This window comes from Triturus cristatus, chromosome 7 (assembly GCF_964204655.1).
Source record: "Triturus cristatus chromosome 7, aTriCri1.1, whole genome shotgun sequence".
In the NCBI taxonomy this organism is placed as follows: domain Eukaryota; kingdom Metazoa; phylum Chordata; class Amphibia; order Caudata; family Salamandridae; genus Triturus; species Triturus cristatus.
Genome location: NC_140590.1, coordinates 1,138,992,333 through 1,139,010,659, shown reverse-complemented (window position 1 = coordinate 1,139,010,659; position 18,327 = coordinate 1,138,992,333). Strand labels below are relative to the sequence as shown.

Sequence of the window (18,327 nt, the reverse complement as noted above, 5' to 3'; positions counted from 1 at the left end):
GTTTCTGCTCAGTCATCAATCACTGCTGTTGTCAGTGTTTGTTTTTTGAGAAGGTATTATCAGATGTGATATTGGCAATTTAGGAGTTGATGGAGTTTGGTCTGAGGTGTCTTGTAATGACTAGGGGTGGGCGGAATTTGCGGAATCGCGTTACGCAAATCTCCGCGAAACGGTAAAAAATCTCCGCGAACATGCAGAAATTCCGCGAACACGCGGAATTGCTTGTTCGCGATACTTTTTTCCTGTTCGCGATCGCTGCTTGCGTGCTCGGGGTGAAATATCTCGCGAACACGCATATTGAGAACGCGAACAAGCAAAAAATTTCGCGAAGTTGCGGAACGCAGATTTTTGGGCAATTTCGCGTTCTCCGCGGAACGCAAAATTACGCAAATTCCGCAAATTCCGCGAACGGAACGGAATTTACCGCCCAGGCCTAGTAATGACTCGAACTGTAAATCGGAATAAGTTCTCAGCAGAGCTGCAGTAGTCCAAATATTGATTGGATGTATTGTCGTTCAGTTAGAGAAATGCTCCTGTATATAAATATTGTTGTGTTTTTGAGTGCTTTTCATATGGGATTTCACAATGCAGTTATTTCTAGTGGCTTCTGTATTTGGAAGTGAATATGGCCCACCCTATGTGAAATAGTCTTAAAACGAATAGTCTGGGATGTGTATGGAAAGTTCAAAAAGAACAAAATAATGTGTAAAACAGATGCAAGCCTTTCTTTACGGCCACAGACCACACAGAACTTCCACATTCCCGTAGTTACGTTTTGGGGTGTGTGGCAGAGAAGATTGTAGACTTTGAAGAACTGAGTGATGCGCGATAAAGCGGGGGAGGGGGCAGGATGCAGGGAAACGGCAAGGCAAATTGCTGTATTCGTTCTCGTTTGTCCAGTGAGGATGGGTTCAATGCTGCATAAAGAACAGGGGACTGTCTGTGGAGCAGTGACCCGTTTCTGAGAAGCCTGCATGTGGGCGGGTGTTTTGACTGCATCATGATTATAGTTTCCAGCTAACACTAATGGGTGATGCAAAGCACTGTACACAGCGAGGGTGGCTAACGAAGTGGAGGTGGGACTGTGTTTTAGTTTTGTTTTGTAACTATGGTGGAACTGTCTATTAATCCTGTTTTGGGCACTGTGGTGGAATTGTGTACTCCCATTTTTGGAAGCTGTGGCGGAACTATATGTTAATCTTCATTTGGGAGCTATCCTTGAACTGCTGCTCTTCTTTTGGGAGTTGTGGTTAAAGTGTGTGTTGATCTTGATTTGAGAGCTGTTGTGGAACTAGGTTTTTGTTGTGGGAGCTGTGGTGGAATTGGGTTCCCCTTTTAGGTTCTATTGTGGTACTGTGTGTTGCTCTTTTGGGAGCTGTGGTAGAACAGTGTGTTGCGCTTGCCTTGATAGCTGTGATCTCCATCCTCAATGCTGCAGCTAGGAAAAGCATCAAGATGGGAACCGTATTCATATGCCTAATGCCATATTTGGGCCTTTTTTGTGACTGTGTTTGAGTTCCTTTAACATGCCGTGACAATATTGTGAACTAGCACAGTTAGGTTTGCATCAAAGGGTTAATAAACGAGAGACTATTGTGTGGGATCCACACATGTACGGAGATTGTCTGAAAAACACCGATTACGGAGAACTAAGGTCAGAAAAATATATCTTTTTATTCTCTTTCATAGTTATTTTCTACGATGTTCATAAATGATAGAATGTCAAAGAAAATATCCAGGAGGGAGAATCCTAGCATGTGGCAACATTTTCATTAGCTTCCTCTTGGTTGATTTGATTGGATCTTGCTATATCACCGCTGGTGCATAGTTGTGCCACAAGCACATTTTTGTTGTACCCATTGTTTTACAAGGCCTCTTGTGTCTTGTTGTGTTGACTTGTTTCTTTGAGCTTTGTTGTGAACGTCTGTTATTTTGCGGGCACCTGGTAGTCTTTCTAGGCACTGATTTGTGAAATGGATGCAGTCAGTACCAATTTCAGGCCCTGTTGTTCTCCAGCCCTCAATTGGCTGAAAAGATTTAAGTGTATTTGGAGCTGTTATGGCCCTTCGTCTGCTCATGTCTCGGAGGCAGTGTGGAAACTGGGAAAGGGTTGCATTGAGGGAATTCATTGAGAGCGATAGCAATTACCCATTTTGTAGCCAGATAATACTTTCATATAGCACGTTTGGACTTGGATAGGTTATGGATGCTTTGATAGACCTGTAAGCTACCTCTAATGTGGGCTATGGAAGAAATCAGAGTAACTTGTCTATAAATCTATGGTTAGTGATTTAAAAAAAAAAATATTATACCACTGTAGTGGACATAGTATGGGCACATTTACGTTGGTTGATTCTGTTTTTGTTTTTGCAATTAGTCCTTAGCCCATATGTTGATAGTGCTCTAGAAAGGTTTAGGCCTTTTTCATTTTTAATGGCAATTAGATATTTAGTTCATTGTGTTGCAAACAATTCTATGAAGTCCTACTACTCGGATTATCTCTAAGTTTTTATGTACTTATTTCAATTGTGCTTCTTTTCTTGTGAATAATGTGCATGGTGTGGTTTGTGTGTTGGTTTGGTGTTCCAGTGTTGAGTGTGATGCTCTCTTGGTTTGGTCAACTAGTAAGCTTTACGTATAGACTCTTCATGAATGTGATGGTGTTATGCTCTGCATGCCGCTGTTCATCTTCTGAAGGTCCTAGTCTGTCAATATCCTGCATTGTGGTGCGTATGCCAATGTTTTTTATGCATACACATTGATAGGGCTGCATCTTTAATCCTGTACTAGTCAGTGTGACCTGAGGTGTGCAAGAGTTCTAAAGCCCTTGGTGTGGAATGCAAGAATGAATGTTCGAGGCATATGAGCTGCAGATCACACACTTAGGATAGTAGATCGCCATCTGGTGTTGGGCTCGAATGCTTGCAGGTTGTTGTTGTCTTCGGAAGAAGTCTTTGGTCACGAGATAGGTGACTCCTCCCTTGGACTACAGTGCGCTTGGGCATCCACTCCATCCTCAGATTGTTTGTTTCCGCCATTGGGTTCGGATGTAACTTTTCCACTCCGGTAGAAAACTTCAAAATCAAGCTTTCGAAGCGAAAAACGTTTACAAAACTACATCGCGGCACCTTCACTCGACATCGAATTCATCGGACCGGTTCCGGACGTCGACGTGGACGATTGGACCTATCCGCGCCGTGAGGCCTACGGCTCATGGAAAGGACGCCGTTTAAAAAATGCCCCCAGTGTGGAGCTAAATTCCCACACAGTGACCATCATAAGGTCTACAACCTGTGCCTGTCGCCGGAACACAACGGGTCCAGCTGTCCAGCCTGCGCCACATTTCGATCCAAAACGACCATTCGGGATCGAACAGCTCGACGCCATATCATGGCACACAGACCAGCCCCGGAACCAGAAAACATCTTCGGTGAGGGTCCCGATGTCCCGGAAGAAGATTCCGAGGAACTTCAAATTATCTCAGAAGCAGACGACCCCATTACTCCGGGGCAACGCGTGAGTACCACTGCCCCTACCCCAACCCCTCCAAAACCAAAGGCATTGGTCAAGACTTCGCCAGCTGGCCCCAGTCGAGACCGAAAATACCCTTCAGAAGCCCCGCCTTCGGGCTCGGCTCCGAAGAAACACAAGCCTTCCAGTGGCTCGGGCCCGAGCAAACCACATATCATTGTGCCACCGGCACCTTCGGCACCGAAGACACAAGACCTCTCAGCACCGAAAACACCTAGGCCCATAGACAAACCGGCACCGAAAGCTCCCAAGCTCAAAGACTCAACTTCGGCACCGAAACCTTCATCGGCCCCGAAACCTTCATCGGCACCGAAACCACCGGCTAAGGACTATAATACACCTCCTAAAGCCAAAGACTCTACCGATCACCCAAAACCTCGATCGGAACCGATAAAATCGGCGCCAAAGTCCGTTCCAGAAGACCAAGAACTTTTCCACCCAGATCCAACACAAAAAAGGATCTATATTAATCCAAAAAATGGACATGTCACTGCTGTACCTTGTAGGAAACGGAAACCGGATACAACACCTGCCCCAGTTCCTATCAAGAAGAAGGACTCTGCAACATCACCAATTCCTCCTTCCTCTCCTGTACCACCTCCTACCCCACCCCTCTGCCTACACCACCATTACCTCTACCATCTCCATCACATACACCACCCCCAAAGGATGATGATGATGACCTAGGGGGAGGGGGTGATCCGGATGATCCTAATAATCCGTTCACAAATCCAGATACCGTACCATTGGACGACTGGGCATACCCTCTACCAGATATGCCTGACCCTACACCATATCCCTCCAAACCATCACCTCCAGATGACCACCTGGGGTTTGGACAACTAGTACACAGAGCAGCACTTTATCATGGCGTCACCATGCACTCCGATGCACCCGAGGAAGACTTCCTCTTAGACACTTTTGAACAGTCTCAGAAGTCGGTTCAAATTTTATCCATGATTAAAGGGGTCATAAAACACGCCACAGAAGTATTTAAAGACCCCGTACGGGCCAGAGTACTCAACCCAAGAATTGAGAAAAAATATAGACCTGCCCCAGAAGATCCTTGTTACATCAAAGGACAGCTCCCTCTGGATTCTCTGGTCGTTTCCAACGCAAGGAAACGCGCCAACTCCCAAACTACGGGAGATACACCGCCCCCGACAAGGAATCCAAACTATTAGAGGCATCGGGCAAAAGAGTAGCAGCACAAGCCGCTAATCATTGGCGTATCGCCAACACCCAAGCCCTATTAGCACGCTACGATAGGGCTCACTATGATCAGTTAGAAGACCTGATACAACACCTAGCAGACCAATACAAGGCCCAGGCAAATGATCTTATAAAAGAGGGAAAACTGATCTCAAATGCCTCAATTAAATGTGCACTTGACGCCACAGACACTGTCTCTAGGGCAATAAACACAAGTGTACTCCTTAGACGCCATGCATGGCTACGCATTTCAGGCTTTAAGCCAGAAGTACAAACTACTATTCTTAGCCAACCATTTAATCAAGAACAACTGTTTGGACCAGCAGTAGACACTGCACTTGAAAAGATGAAAAAAGACACAGAGACCGCTAAGTCCATGGGAGCATTACAGTCTCCACAACCACGTGACTCCTTTCGACGCTCCTTCTACAGAGGAGCCTCCAAAAACATTGGAGCAGACACCTCCTCCACATTCAAACCCTCTACACAAACATCCCCCAGTAAAGGATATTTTAGAGGAGGATATAGAGGAAACACCACCAAGGGACGAGGTCGAGGCAGTACCAACACTCGTACCTCTCCCGCCACAAAACAGTGACTTTCCTCCACTCCCCCCAGACCATTCCACTCCAGTCGGGGGAAGACTCAAACAGTTCCTACCTGTCTGGAACACCATCACAACAGACAAGTGGGTAAGACAAATTATCCAGTATGGTTACTGCCTGGAACTCACCACTACCCCCCCCACACATTCTACCCAAGCAACGCTATATGTCACCAGACCATCTTACGCTCCTCAAACAAGAAGTGCTCTCATTGCTTCAAAAACACGCAATAGAACCAGTTCCCTTACAACATCAGGGTACAGGGGTATACTCACTGTACTTCCTAATCCCCAAAAAGGACGAGACGCTAAGACCAATACTGGACCTCAGACTCCTAAATCAGTACATAAACTCAGATCATTTCCATATGATCACTCTTCAACAAGTACTCCCACTACTACAACAAGGCGATTTCCTTGCCACATTAGACCTCAAGGACGCCTATTTTCACATACCCATGCATCCTGCTCACAGGAAGTATCTAAGATGTGTGGTGGACGGACAACACTATGTTTATAGTCCTTCCATTCGGGGTAACAACTGCGCCCAGAGTATTCACCAAATGCCTAGCAGTAGTAGCAGCGCATCTCAGGAGACAACAAATTCATGTCTTCCCATATCTAGACGATTGGTTCATAAAAGCCAATTCATTCAACAAATGCATCCTACACACTCACCAAACTATTCAAATCTTACACAACTTGGGATTCACAATAAACTATCCCAAATCTCATCTCCAACCCTCCCACATACATCAATATCTGGGAGCCACCATAAATGCCTCCAAAGCACTAGCATATCCCAGCCCAGTCAGGATAGCCAAAATACAAGCTCTGATCGCAAAATTTCAAACCAAACACTCTCTTCCAGCAAGAGTGTTCATGCAACTCATAGGCATGATGGCATCATGCATCTTCATTATGCCTTATGCAAGACTTCAAATGCGTCCCTTGCAAGAATGTCTAGCACGTCAGTGGAATCAGGCTCACAGACAACTGGCAGATCTGGTGTTGGTGGACAGCCGCTCACATCGCTCTCTAAAATGGTGGAACACTATAAACCTGTCCAAAGGGCGGCCATTCTTAGAGCCTCTTCCACAAATAGTGCTGACAACCGACGCATCTCTCACAGGGCCCATCTCCTAACACACACCACTCAGGGCACATAGACCACTCAACATAAAGGGCTCCATATCAATTACCTGGAGCTACTGGCTGTATTCCTAGCACTAAAATCATTCCAATTACATCTCCAGAACAAAACTGTCCTCATCCGGATGGACAACATGACAGCCGTGTATTACATACAAAAACAAGGAGGCTCACATTCTCTCCAGCTGTCCCAGCTCGCACAGAACATTTGGAGATGGGCCATTCCCCAGAACATATACATGCTAGCAGAACACCTTCCAGGAGTTCACAATCAGATTGCCGACCTGTTGAGTCGACAAACTCAACAGATCCACGAATGGGAATTACACCCACAAGTCCTACTCCCATTCTTCCAAAAATGGGGCCAACCAGACATAGACCTGTTCGCCACACACCAAAAAGCAAAATGCCCAACCTTTGCCGCCAGGTTTCCCCACCCACAGTCGAAGGGCAATGCAATATGGATGAACTGGTCAGGCAGATTTGCGTACGCTTTTCAGCCTCTCCCACTCATTCCATTCGTGGTACGCAAACTCAGGCAACAGTCTCTCAAGCTGATACTAATAGCTCCCACATGGGCGCGTCAACCCTGGTTCACAACACTGCTGGAACTCTCTCTAGTTCCACACCAAAAACTGCGCCTCTCCCCGTCCTTATTAACCCAGAACCATGGAGAAATCAGACACCCAGATCCACATCAACTGAACCTAGCGATCTGGCTCCTGAAGTCCTAGAGTTCGGTTACCTCAACCTACCACCAGACTGCATGAATATTATAAAAGAGGCCAGACGGCCAACTACTAGAGCCTGCTACGCTGCAAAATGGAAAAGATTTGCCATTTACTACACTAACAATGATATATGCCCACTGGATGCATCCATCCAGAACATCATTTGCTACTTTACACTTGCAAAGATGTAATTTAGCGTACTCATCCATACGTCTCCACCTAGCAGCATTAGCAGCCTACTTACAAAATCGACAACACTTGTCATTATTTAGAGTACCAGCGATCAAAGCCTTCATGGAAGGTCTTAAAAGGATTATTCCTCCCAGATTACCACCCTCTCTAGTGTGGAACCTAAATATTGTTCTCACAAGGCTCATAGGTCCCCATTTGAACCTCCGCATAAATGCGAACTACAGTTCCTTACATGGAAAGTAGCGTTCCTTATTGCTATCACATCCCTTAGAAGGGTAAGTGAGATCCAGGCTTTAACCATACAAGAACCATTCCTACAGCTACACCGTAACAAAGTGGTTCTTAGAACAAATCCTAAATTCCTACCAAAATTAATTTCTCCGTTCCATCTTAACCAATCAGTCGAGCTACCAGTGTTCTTCCCAAATCCAGACTCTGTAGCTGAAAGAGCTCTTCATACCTTAGACGTTAAAAGAGCCCTGCTTTATTACATTGATAGAACCAAATCTTTTCGCAAAACCAAACAATTGTTTGTTGCTTTCTCTCCACCTCATAAAGGCAACCCCATTTCCAAATCCGGAATAGCCAGGTGGATAGTTAAATGTATCCAAATATGCTACCACAAGGCTAAACGCACTCTAACAGTTCCCCCTAGAGCGCATTCCACACGCAAAATAGTGGCTTCCATCGCATTCTTAGGAAACATTCCCTTAGAAGATATTTGTAAGGCAGCCACATGGTCTACAACACACACCTTCACTAAACACTACTGTGTTGACATGCAGGCGAAACAACAAGCTTCTGTGGGTCAGGCTGTCCTTAAAACTTTATTCCAAACTGCTGCAACTGATACAGGTGACCACCGCTAGGGGAAACACTGCTATATAGTCTATCCTAAGTGTGTGATCTGCAGCTCATATGCCTCGAACGGAATATGCTACTTACCAGTATGCATCTGTTCTTGGCATGTAGAGCTGCAGAGCCACACACGCCCACCCACCTCCCCGGGACCTGTAGTCCAAGGGAGGAGTTACCTATCTCGTGACCAAAGACTTCTTCCGAAGACAACAACAACCTGCAAGCATCCGAGCCCAACACCAGATGGCGATCTACTATCCTAAGTGTGTGGCTCTGCAGCTCTACATGCCAAGAACAGATGCATACTGGTAAGTAGCAAATTCCTTGCTATCAGTGTTCCCTGTTTGCTGCTGTCCCTGTCACAATAGGTTGTCCGTAGAAGGGTCTAGCTGATATGGCAGAGAGCTGCAAGTTGGGTGTGTTACTTGGAACCTATTTATGTGATATCTTTAACTTGTAATTGAAGCGGACATAGCCTATCTTTTGTGCGTGTACACAATTACATCCTACAATATAGCTGGCAACTTTCCATCTACGTATTAGGAACCAATCCAGGAGAATAGCCTTTTGATGAAACAATCCGGTAATTTGCCCTATGCAGTTTTGCACACTTTACTCTTCTACTGGAATGCTCTACGAAGCAAATAAAATCTTGCATTATAATGAACACTGTGCACTGGTGCAACAATGCTAGTGATTATTTCCAGGCGTCCCTCTTCTCTCGCAGAAGATACATAGGATATTGCTGCAAACAACATCTCCTGTCCCAAATAAAGGGTAGCATTCATCATGGCTGCCTTTTGTTACCGAGCTTAACTGTCCGATTCCTGAGCATGGACGTCATTGAACTTAATTTTTTACTTCATGACCATTTTGATGGAGGACAGCGGTTTCGCCATGGATTCAAGTGGGAAGAAGTCCTGCAGTTAGTGTCTGGACTAAAACGTACACCCCTATTCTTTATTTCCGTAAATAAAGATTCCTCTTTCTGCTTATATGGCTTACAGCACATGACCTTCTCAGACATCTCTTTTGATCTTTCCTCTGATAAAGATTTTTAGCAGGCCTCAAACTATCTCTCCTCGTGAAAATACCATTGGCTCTTTGGGAACTAAATGATGGCCTTTCTACATCTATGGGCCTTTTGTTTGAACCAATCTGCACATCTGACCCGCAGCGTTTTCTTGGAAATGTTTTTTTGGATCATACTGTCATTGAGGAAAGTTAGTGAAACATGGCTTTCTTTCCTAAAGAATCTTTTCAGTGCTATTTACTGGAGTCCTTACGAACCCCTTTACTCTGGTCTATAAGTAAACTGTATTTGATGGCATATTCATTTTTAGGTCTCGCCTACGCAGTGCGCATGCGTTGCATAGGAGGGCCTTTAGCCGTCGCTCTGCTCATTTCCAAGCACACACGTGCATGTGAAGGCATCCACCTTGCGGGAGCGAGCAGCGGCGCGCATGCTAATTGGTCGTTGCTCGATCCCGCAAGGCGGATGCTGCCACAGGCACGAGTGTGCTTGAAAACAGCAAGTGAATACTGCTCTCCCAAACGCGCGCACCACTCGCGGGACCACTCGCGGGACACTGCAGCTGCTTTCACTTTTGCCACCACTTGGCCGCTAGCTGCTTTCACTTTTGCCGCCACTTGGCCGCCAGCTGCTTTCACTTTTGCCGCCATTTGTTTTTCATATGAGAGCTACACTAATGCAAGCGCTTTTGTAGAGCAATTGTCCTTTCGCAAGCAAAGCAGCATTACATTTTTGATGTTGCACCTGTACGCATTAGCAAATGCCCTTGATATCATGTGAGCAGTTGGACAAACCCAGCTGTGAGACATCACAAAGCAATGATTTTCCTTTTGTGGTTTCAGTCCACAACTGTAAGCTCCTCCGTTCTTTGGTATTTTTGTCAGGAATTCAGTGGGAACACAGTAGAGAACTGTGAAGATCGTTTTTACTGCTCTTATGTCCAGTCAAGGAAAGCCTAAATTAATTTTCCGTTTGAGTGACATCGGCAAAAAAGTACTTTCCAGTACTGCCCCCCCCGCATACCAGGAGCCCACACACTGCTGCTGTGTCAGCTGCAGCATCTCTTGTCTCTGAAATTCTATGCCGTAGACATTGATTCTATGCTTTCCTTTTTGCCTGACGCCCCAGCAGTCTTTACTTTGTAGGTATGCAAAGCTACCTTGTTTCTATCTCCACACATCTGAAAAAGGGTAAATGTAGCGTGACTAGCTGCTTTTGTTCACCACTGCACGTTGTATCGCACTTGAGCAAAACCAGTGATGATCAGTCATATACTGTGCCGGAAACGGGGTATAGCCTGTTTACCTTGCAATGTGTGACAACTCCTAATTGTAGTTAAAGATCAAGAGGAGAATCTTGTACTGCCCTGATACAGGTACCCATTGCTGAATACAGTCTTGTCTATTCTACTGTGCTGTGTATGCCCAACAGACCGAATCGCAGGCCTCTTGCTTCTGCCACAGACCTAGTTGTGAATGCCCCAGATCTAGATAATCCCTTCTGATGCTGCATCCTATGTCCACTAAAGTTGTGTGTCCAGTTTGGCTGTTTTCTTAACTCCTGCCTAGATGTTACCTACACCCCCTCCTTGGAATATTTATTGGGAAATTTTGCACCATTCAAGGGGTTGTTGGTCGTTCAGTTCCCCTCTGCTAGGTCTAAGGAGCATAGAAAAGGCTGCTCCATCCTGCTTAAAGTCCATGTGTATTTTTGTCTGTCTCTGATTTCACCACGAGTCTGGCACTGGAACATATCGAAGTTGTCATTGCTTTTATGTCCTTCCTTCCATCTTTTTTGTAAAGCACTCTGATATCCTTCGGGATCTTGTTCGCGCTATATAAAACTTTATAAATAAAATAAATAAATATCAGTGACTACTGATGGCAGTGAGAGGGCTGTGGCCCTATTAATCACTTCTATAGCAAATCCCTGCACCTCACTTACTGCTTCTGTCTGCCTTGTCGGATGCCAGTGACCTAGATAGACATTGTTGTGTAGTAAAAACAAAACAACCACTGACCCAGCACAATAGGACTTCGTCCAATAGCCTGCTGATGTTTGTGGTGGAGTCACTGCGTGATACCATTCTTCCTATCCTTGGTACTGTGGAGTCCCAAACAGAGTTCCAGCCACTATAAGACCATTTAAGGGCAGACTTTTATCTCTCTAGAAAGTGGACGCAGGCTTTTTTTCTCCTTATCTGTCCATCTCTTCTTAAGAAAAAAATGGCAACATGTGCCATTTGAACAACGTTATGCAGCAGGAAACCTGTTTAATGCTAAAGCACTTACTTAGCCAAAGAAGATGCCCTTCAGCATTGCCAGTAATATGCAAAACAAGTATTGGCACAGCCAATAGGTCTCGCCTAAGGGACCTTATAAGTGTTTGGTTATCCAGCACAATATCCTTGGTGCAACAACATCAACTGTTACATGATTAAACACTTATAAGGTCCCAAAGGCAAGACCTATTGGCTATGCCAATGCTTGTTTCTTAAAGTCTGTGTCGGATTTTCATATAAAAGCAGAATATTTCTCTTGCTACGATGTTTAAAAATCATTTTCTAGCAGCAAGGTATCACACTGACGTGGATAGTTCTTCATTACTGAATTAGATAGATCAAGTAACTTTTTGGATAACCAATGTGCTGTTTCTTTAACCAGTGTGCTGTTTACAGATGGGAGGACAACGTCTCAACAGCCCACAGCAAGATCTGTGGTCTGTGTCCTTGGAGACATTCACGTTGGTCAGGCCAGACTACCCAGTTTATGGAATCTTTACAGTTAACTTCTTTTGATCTTTTTCATTGTTATTTTAAGTTCAGTTTCCCCCTGTTTCTCCACCTCCTGGTATGGGTGGGGAGCAAGGAAGGGAACACTACTTACTTGTATTCCTAGCTACCCTTCATAGACATATATTCTTTTGAAAAACAAACAGACTGACTCTTTGGTAACATCAGGAATGCAGGCATGAACATAGTTATGAATCTTCTCACTTGGGTCTTGTAATACAGGGCTGCTTATTTAACATGTACAATTGGGCCATTGCTGAGAGCTGGGTGGTGTTCTGCGCAATATGGGTTGACCCATTAGTAGCTAGAGAAGCTTCCTTTTTTTAGATAAAGTTTCAGTGCACACGACTGCTTGAGGTACTACAGGTCAAAGGTTGCTTACATTGTAGACAGAAGTGCATCTGCTGTGATACCACATGTGTGAATAGATAGGAATATACACTGAACCAAAATAATTTTTAAATGTCTTATTAGATTTTATATCTATTCTAGTTAATTTGTCTATTGTCATTGATTTTTGGTTTAACTAACCTTCAGTAACGGCATTTATATACATCCACACAAAACGACTGCGCTGGAGCACTAAAATGACAAGTACATAACTCATAACCTTGTTATTAACTCCTGCATGCCTTCACACCTTTACGTACTTCACAACTATTTATTGGTTATTCCACATTATCTTAGTGGCATACATTCCTGTTGTGCGTATGTTTGTGGACCACAAGTTCAAGTATAGATGCAATTTGCTTTTCAATGCAACCTGTAGCATTGATTTATGAATCTTAATCAGATGCATTCTTCACATTTCCTTGCTGCTGACTTTATTGCATGTCTATTGTAAAGAAGGGCAACTATTGTTTTGCTGGGCAGAGGACCTAGTACGGGAGGTGTACAGAAGTCTTCCCATTGGAAGTGCTACTTCCCATTCACTATTTGTCGGGGAGAGAGGACCAGAAAATCTAGTGGAGGTAACCTTAATCTTAGTTTGTGTATTGTTTTAAATCTGGGTGAACCACAAGTAATGTAAGAAGGACAGGATGGAAAGTTTCACTGTCTTCCTGGACAGCACCTTTCCACACGCATAGGCAACCACCCACCTTTTCTACAACATTTTCTTTCTGACCCTGGGAAGAGGGAATCCAGTATTGCCTTGTTTAAAGGGGCATGTGATTCTCATCTCCCACGACCTTAAATTTCCACTTAATATTGAAATTTAAGATAGATAGGTTGATATTGTTTCAACTAGTCGGGTTCCAGGTCTCATTTCTGCTACATATTGGACCTGTTTGTCAAAGTGACCCTCAGACCTTTTTTAGGTCTCGCCTAGCATTGCAGCGCATGCGTTGCTCGCTGGCGAGAAAGATTGTGAGAGAGGGATTTCAGAAGGGGGCTTAAAGCCCCGCCCCTCATTTCCATTGGCTGGCGTCACCGTTTATGCTAAACGGTGGCCTGCCATTGGAAACGAGTTTTTTTTGTTTTCGCCTTTTGGGACGGCCCCTTCGGACTGGATCACTTGCTTCACGGCTGGAAGCACTTTCTTATCTTCACGAGGCGTGTTATATAAACAAGCCGTGATCCAGTCCGGATGGGCCGTCCCAAAAGGAAGCAGGGCTGCAGGCAGGCACAACGCGCCCCACCCGTCACTTTACTCCCTTCCTGTCGCTCCGCCTCGCTGCCTCAGCGCCGGACCGGTCTCTCCCACAATGTCGCAAGATGTCTCACTCTCATCTCTACCGTGGTCTCATCTCATACTGCCCCTCACCCTCTCTCATGACTCACTGAGGGGCATACTCGCTCTCTTCCTGTCCTACTTTCTCCTTTGGACCTCCACCGTCCCCAGGTCCCGGTCCCGTCTCTCTCTCCTCGCGCTGGCGCTTGCTCCTTTGGTCTCTGTTCTAATCTCTCTTCTAATTCTCCCCTTGTGTCCGGGCTCAAGCCCCGCCTGAAACGTTGTCCCTTGTTCTATGGTCCCAGTTCCCTCCCCCCGGGTCCTCTGTCCCTTCACCCCTTCCTGCTCACCAGCTGTGTCCTTCTCTAGCCTCACCCTTCTCCACACACCGCCATCATCTTTAAATTCTGTCGCTGGAGCCAGGACTTGCAGACAGTAGTATTTAAAGTGCCTGTCTGGGTACGGAGGCTTTGCGTTCAAGCGTTTCCAGGCCCTCTTGAATACCCCCAAGCTGTACTACGACAGAACACTCCGTCCGTAGCTTAAGACCGTTTTTTTGCAGCCAGCAGCACAAGGCATGATGGGATTTGTAGTCTGGTTTTCCCCAATATACGGTCGGGCCTATAAAACCAAGAATTATTAGTGCTGCTGCTAAGCAGTTCATGACATGGTGCCTGATGTGTGCTGGGTTGGGTATGAGAGAGGGGCGAGGTGAAATGATAGTCCTTGTGGAGACGCCATCCTGTGGTAAGATAGTGCCAATAGGTAGTTACCGATCCAGGTTCTTCTGGGCAGCCTGTTTAACCCGCTGTAGACTCAGTCTGGTTCTTCTGATAAACTCTGCATCTGCTATTGTGGAGCAGCCACTGTGTGCAAGGATGTCTCTAGCTGGTATTAATCAGCCGCAGTGCGGGCGGGGCCACTCAGATAAAAGGGGAGATTAGGACACAGACAGATAACAGCTATAAAAGGGAAACCGTCATCTAACCCGCGGTGCTAGAGAAGAAGCTGTTGGAACTCAGCAACTCGCAGCAGAGTGCGCAGACGTTGTCCCTTTGGCTCATCCACCACAGGAAGCACTCTCCACTCATCATCACCGTGTGGGTGCGCGAGCTGCGCAAAGGTGGAACAGCCCGCGAGGTGGGGGTGGGCCAGAACCATGCACCCCATCATTTCACAAGCCACTACACACCCCATTATTTTACAGGCCACTACACACAGCAGCGTATAACACACTTCTCTTCTGCACGAAAAAAAGAGTGGTATAAACAATATGACCACAAGGCTTGGCACAACACTTCCACCTACACCAATTGAAATGCAGACGCTGTCGCCACTATAGCTCCCACCTCGAATCCAGGCACAAACACTAGCTTCACTAATACTTAATTATTTAGACCTCTCCCTGGGCAAACGTATTTGCCACGGCCAATCCTAATGCTCAGTGCCGATGCAGAAGGAGCTGTGCGCAGCAGGCGGTCGCGTTTCGACTCTTTACATCCACCGTAGCCCGAACACCCTAGGTTGCCCTCAATTCCCAATTCTCATGCTGTCTTGCACCTTCAAAGCTCAAATGTATGTTCAGATCTTTTCATCCAAAAAGTGCACATCCTATTTTCATTTGTCCAGCACCTTTTTGCACCAGCGCGCCTTTCCATGGGGAGAGTTCGCAGGTTTTCACAGTTCTCAGCAGCGGATAAATTATTGCACTGCGTGCATAGTGGAGACAGCTGTCGAGATCAAGTATGGAAATGTATTATTCTTGGATACGGTTGAACTTTTGTGTCCATTAACTAGTGTGTGCTGAATTGGTCCCTTTTGCAGCAATGAACTGAAGAGCTACAACCGGTTTAATGGCTAGAACCTGGTGATAAGTTATAGCCCTTATCACCAGGTGTGACATTTGTTGGAATGAGTGTTTAAACTGATTTCAAACTGTGAGTCCCGCGCTAATTTGTGAGGCTGACGGCCTCTAGTACAGTTAACTGCTTGATGGCCAATGCTGATACTGTTATCTCCCACGTGTACAGCAACATGTCCATTAACAAGTATACTTAAATAACAACGAAGAGGAAAAAGAGGAAATCTTTTACACGGTCCAGCGCACATCTTCACCACAGATAAATCCATAAATAAGTGTAGTGTGCTGTTCCTCCGTGCCACTGTATTTCTAGTCAAAATGGTGCAGACAAGATAATCAATTGGTAATGGATGGTCGTACTCTTGGGATGCAATCACCCTCACCCACCTAGGTGGCATGTTTCATCATCGGGCTTGCTCCTTGCTGAGCGGGCACTGCAGTACACAGCAAGCCTCCAAAAGTGGAACTCAAGCGGGTATCTTTTTACTTTATCCTGGCCTGGCGTGTGCCATGGCGCATTTGAATGCCTTTCAATGCGGGTTGAAGGGAGAGGTGGTGGTGTGGTTAAGATTGGCTCTGGGAAAATCCTATTCTTTACGTCTTATTCCTAGCTAATGTCTATGCCCAATTTAAAAACAAGCATTGGCATAGCCAATAGGTCGCGCCTTTGAGACTTTTATAAGTGTTTACCCATGCAACAGTTGATGTTGTTGCACAAAGGATATTGTGCTGCATAACTAAATACTTATAAGGTCCCAAAGGCTAGACCGATTGGCTATGCCAATGCTTGTTCCTCATAGAATTTAAGTGCCAAGAGTACACGGTCCTGTACCCTCAGAACAAGCGGGGCGAAATTTGTAGCTTACACTGAATTGGAAATATGGATTTCCGCTTAACCTATGTGTATTTGTGGCACTTACTGGTGAAATCCACGCTCACAGGAAGCACACTCCGCTAATTCCAGGTGTGTGGTGAAATATCAATGTTAAGGTTGAAGCCACAACACTTTGCCTCTAGCAGGTAAAATTTAACTGCCTGAGACTAAATAAGGAGACTCACCAGAGTCCAGTCGTTAGAAGTCGTTACCCTAGTCCTCAAGATGTCTGAGCTTTCTAGAGATTGAAGAAGATGGTTGTAATCGGCACCCTTGGCATCCATTTAATCATCCATCATAGGAGCATCCTGTATTCCTGACCCTCCACGTTGATCTTGGTCCCTTTTTGTTTCTTTTGTATCTTTTGACTTTAACTTTACCCTTTTTAAAAAAAATATATATTTTTATTGGCATATTAGATTTATACATTTATTCATACGGTCAGTTACATAATGTGTCACATATACTACATTTTCCCTGTGGTATATTCGTATTTCCATTTTGCGCCTTTATTGTACATGATGCATTATATACATTTTAATTCTTGGGAATTCACATCAGTAGTCAACCTTATTATTCAGGTTCCGATTTACATTCCTCTCTCCTGCTGATATTATGTACTCTGATCCGTGTACCCATAATGCGTACTCAGGGGAGCTACATTCTATCTGTGTTCTCGATATGTACCTGCAATCTGCTATGCTAAATTAACAACCTATCTATAGAACAGGGATATAAATTAACTATGTGAAGTGTTGTTGTGCTCATTCTTGATTAGTCACCGCATGGAGGGGTTATTTTAGCGTGGCGTGGGGTAGAAGGGCCCTCCCCCCCCAAGGTCTGCCCCTCTCTTTTGTGTGTGGTCTATTATCACCCGCAGTTTCTATCTTGCTCGCCGTTTTTGAGTCGGTATCTAATTCTGCGTCCCCCCCCCCCCCCATAGTGTCCTCGTCCTCCGATCTGTCCGATGTCCTAGTATACCAAGCCCTCATCTCAGTCCATAAGTCTGCAATGGGGCGTTCTCTAATACCTTTTGCCTCCTCTCGCTGTATAGCTCTTTCTTCTGTCTTCCCCCAGCAATCTATGTCTTGTTCAGAGTTTGCTACTTTGGGACCTCTAGGGAATTTCTAAGCCATAGCCACCCGTCTGTGTGCTAGGACTAGTGCCAGGTCTATGAGCCGAGAGCCCACCTTTTTAGTCTTTGGTCTTGGAAAAAGTCCCAAAAGACATATTACCACTGTATTTGGTAGATTTCTGGACAGAGTTGTGTTTGTTTGGGCTAGTACTGCCTCCCAATAGTCTCGTATTACTGTGCAACTCCAGGTCATGTGTATAAATTCCGCATCTTGCTGTCCACACCTGGGGCATTCTCGTGTTACTCCTTCATACATGATATTCAGACGATGTGGGGTAAGGTACACCATATGTATGTAATTGAACTGAATTAGTTTTAGTGCCATGTTTCTAGAGATTTGTTTTGCCCTTTGAAGTATTTTAGCCCATTCTCTGTCTTCTAATGTTCTCCCCAATGCACTATCCTGTTTAGCCCTGACCCTTTCTAGTGGCGTTCTTACCATCCCTATCAAAGCTCTGTAGTGCCATTTTACTAAATGGCTCGCAGAGCCTAGCATGGTCAGGACCTGCAGCGTGTCGTGTGTTTGCGGTTCACACTGGTTTGGACCCCACAGCTCTTTGAATGGCTTCACTAATGAGTGATAGGCGAGAAACTGGCCTCCTGTCAGATCCTACCGGTCTAGGAAGTCCTCCAACGGGATCAATTCATTGTCTTGGTATAAATCGCCTACTGTCCAAACTC

The 18,327-nt window shown here is 45.3% G+C and overlaps 1 protein-coding gene across 6 annotated transcripts in view; it reads left to right on the top strand.

Moving 5' to 3' along the window:
• UIMC1 (ubiquitin interaction motif containing 1) overlaps window positions 1-18,327 on the top strand; it is a 458,461-nt gene that overhangs the window by 350,555 nt on the left and 89,579 nt on the right. The window lies entirely within an intron of this gene.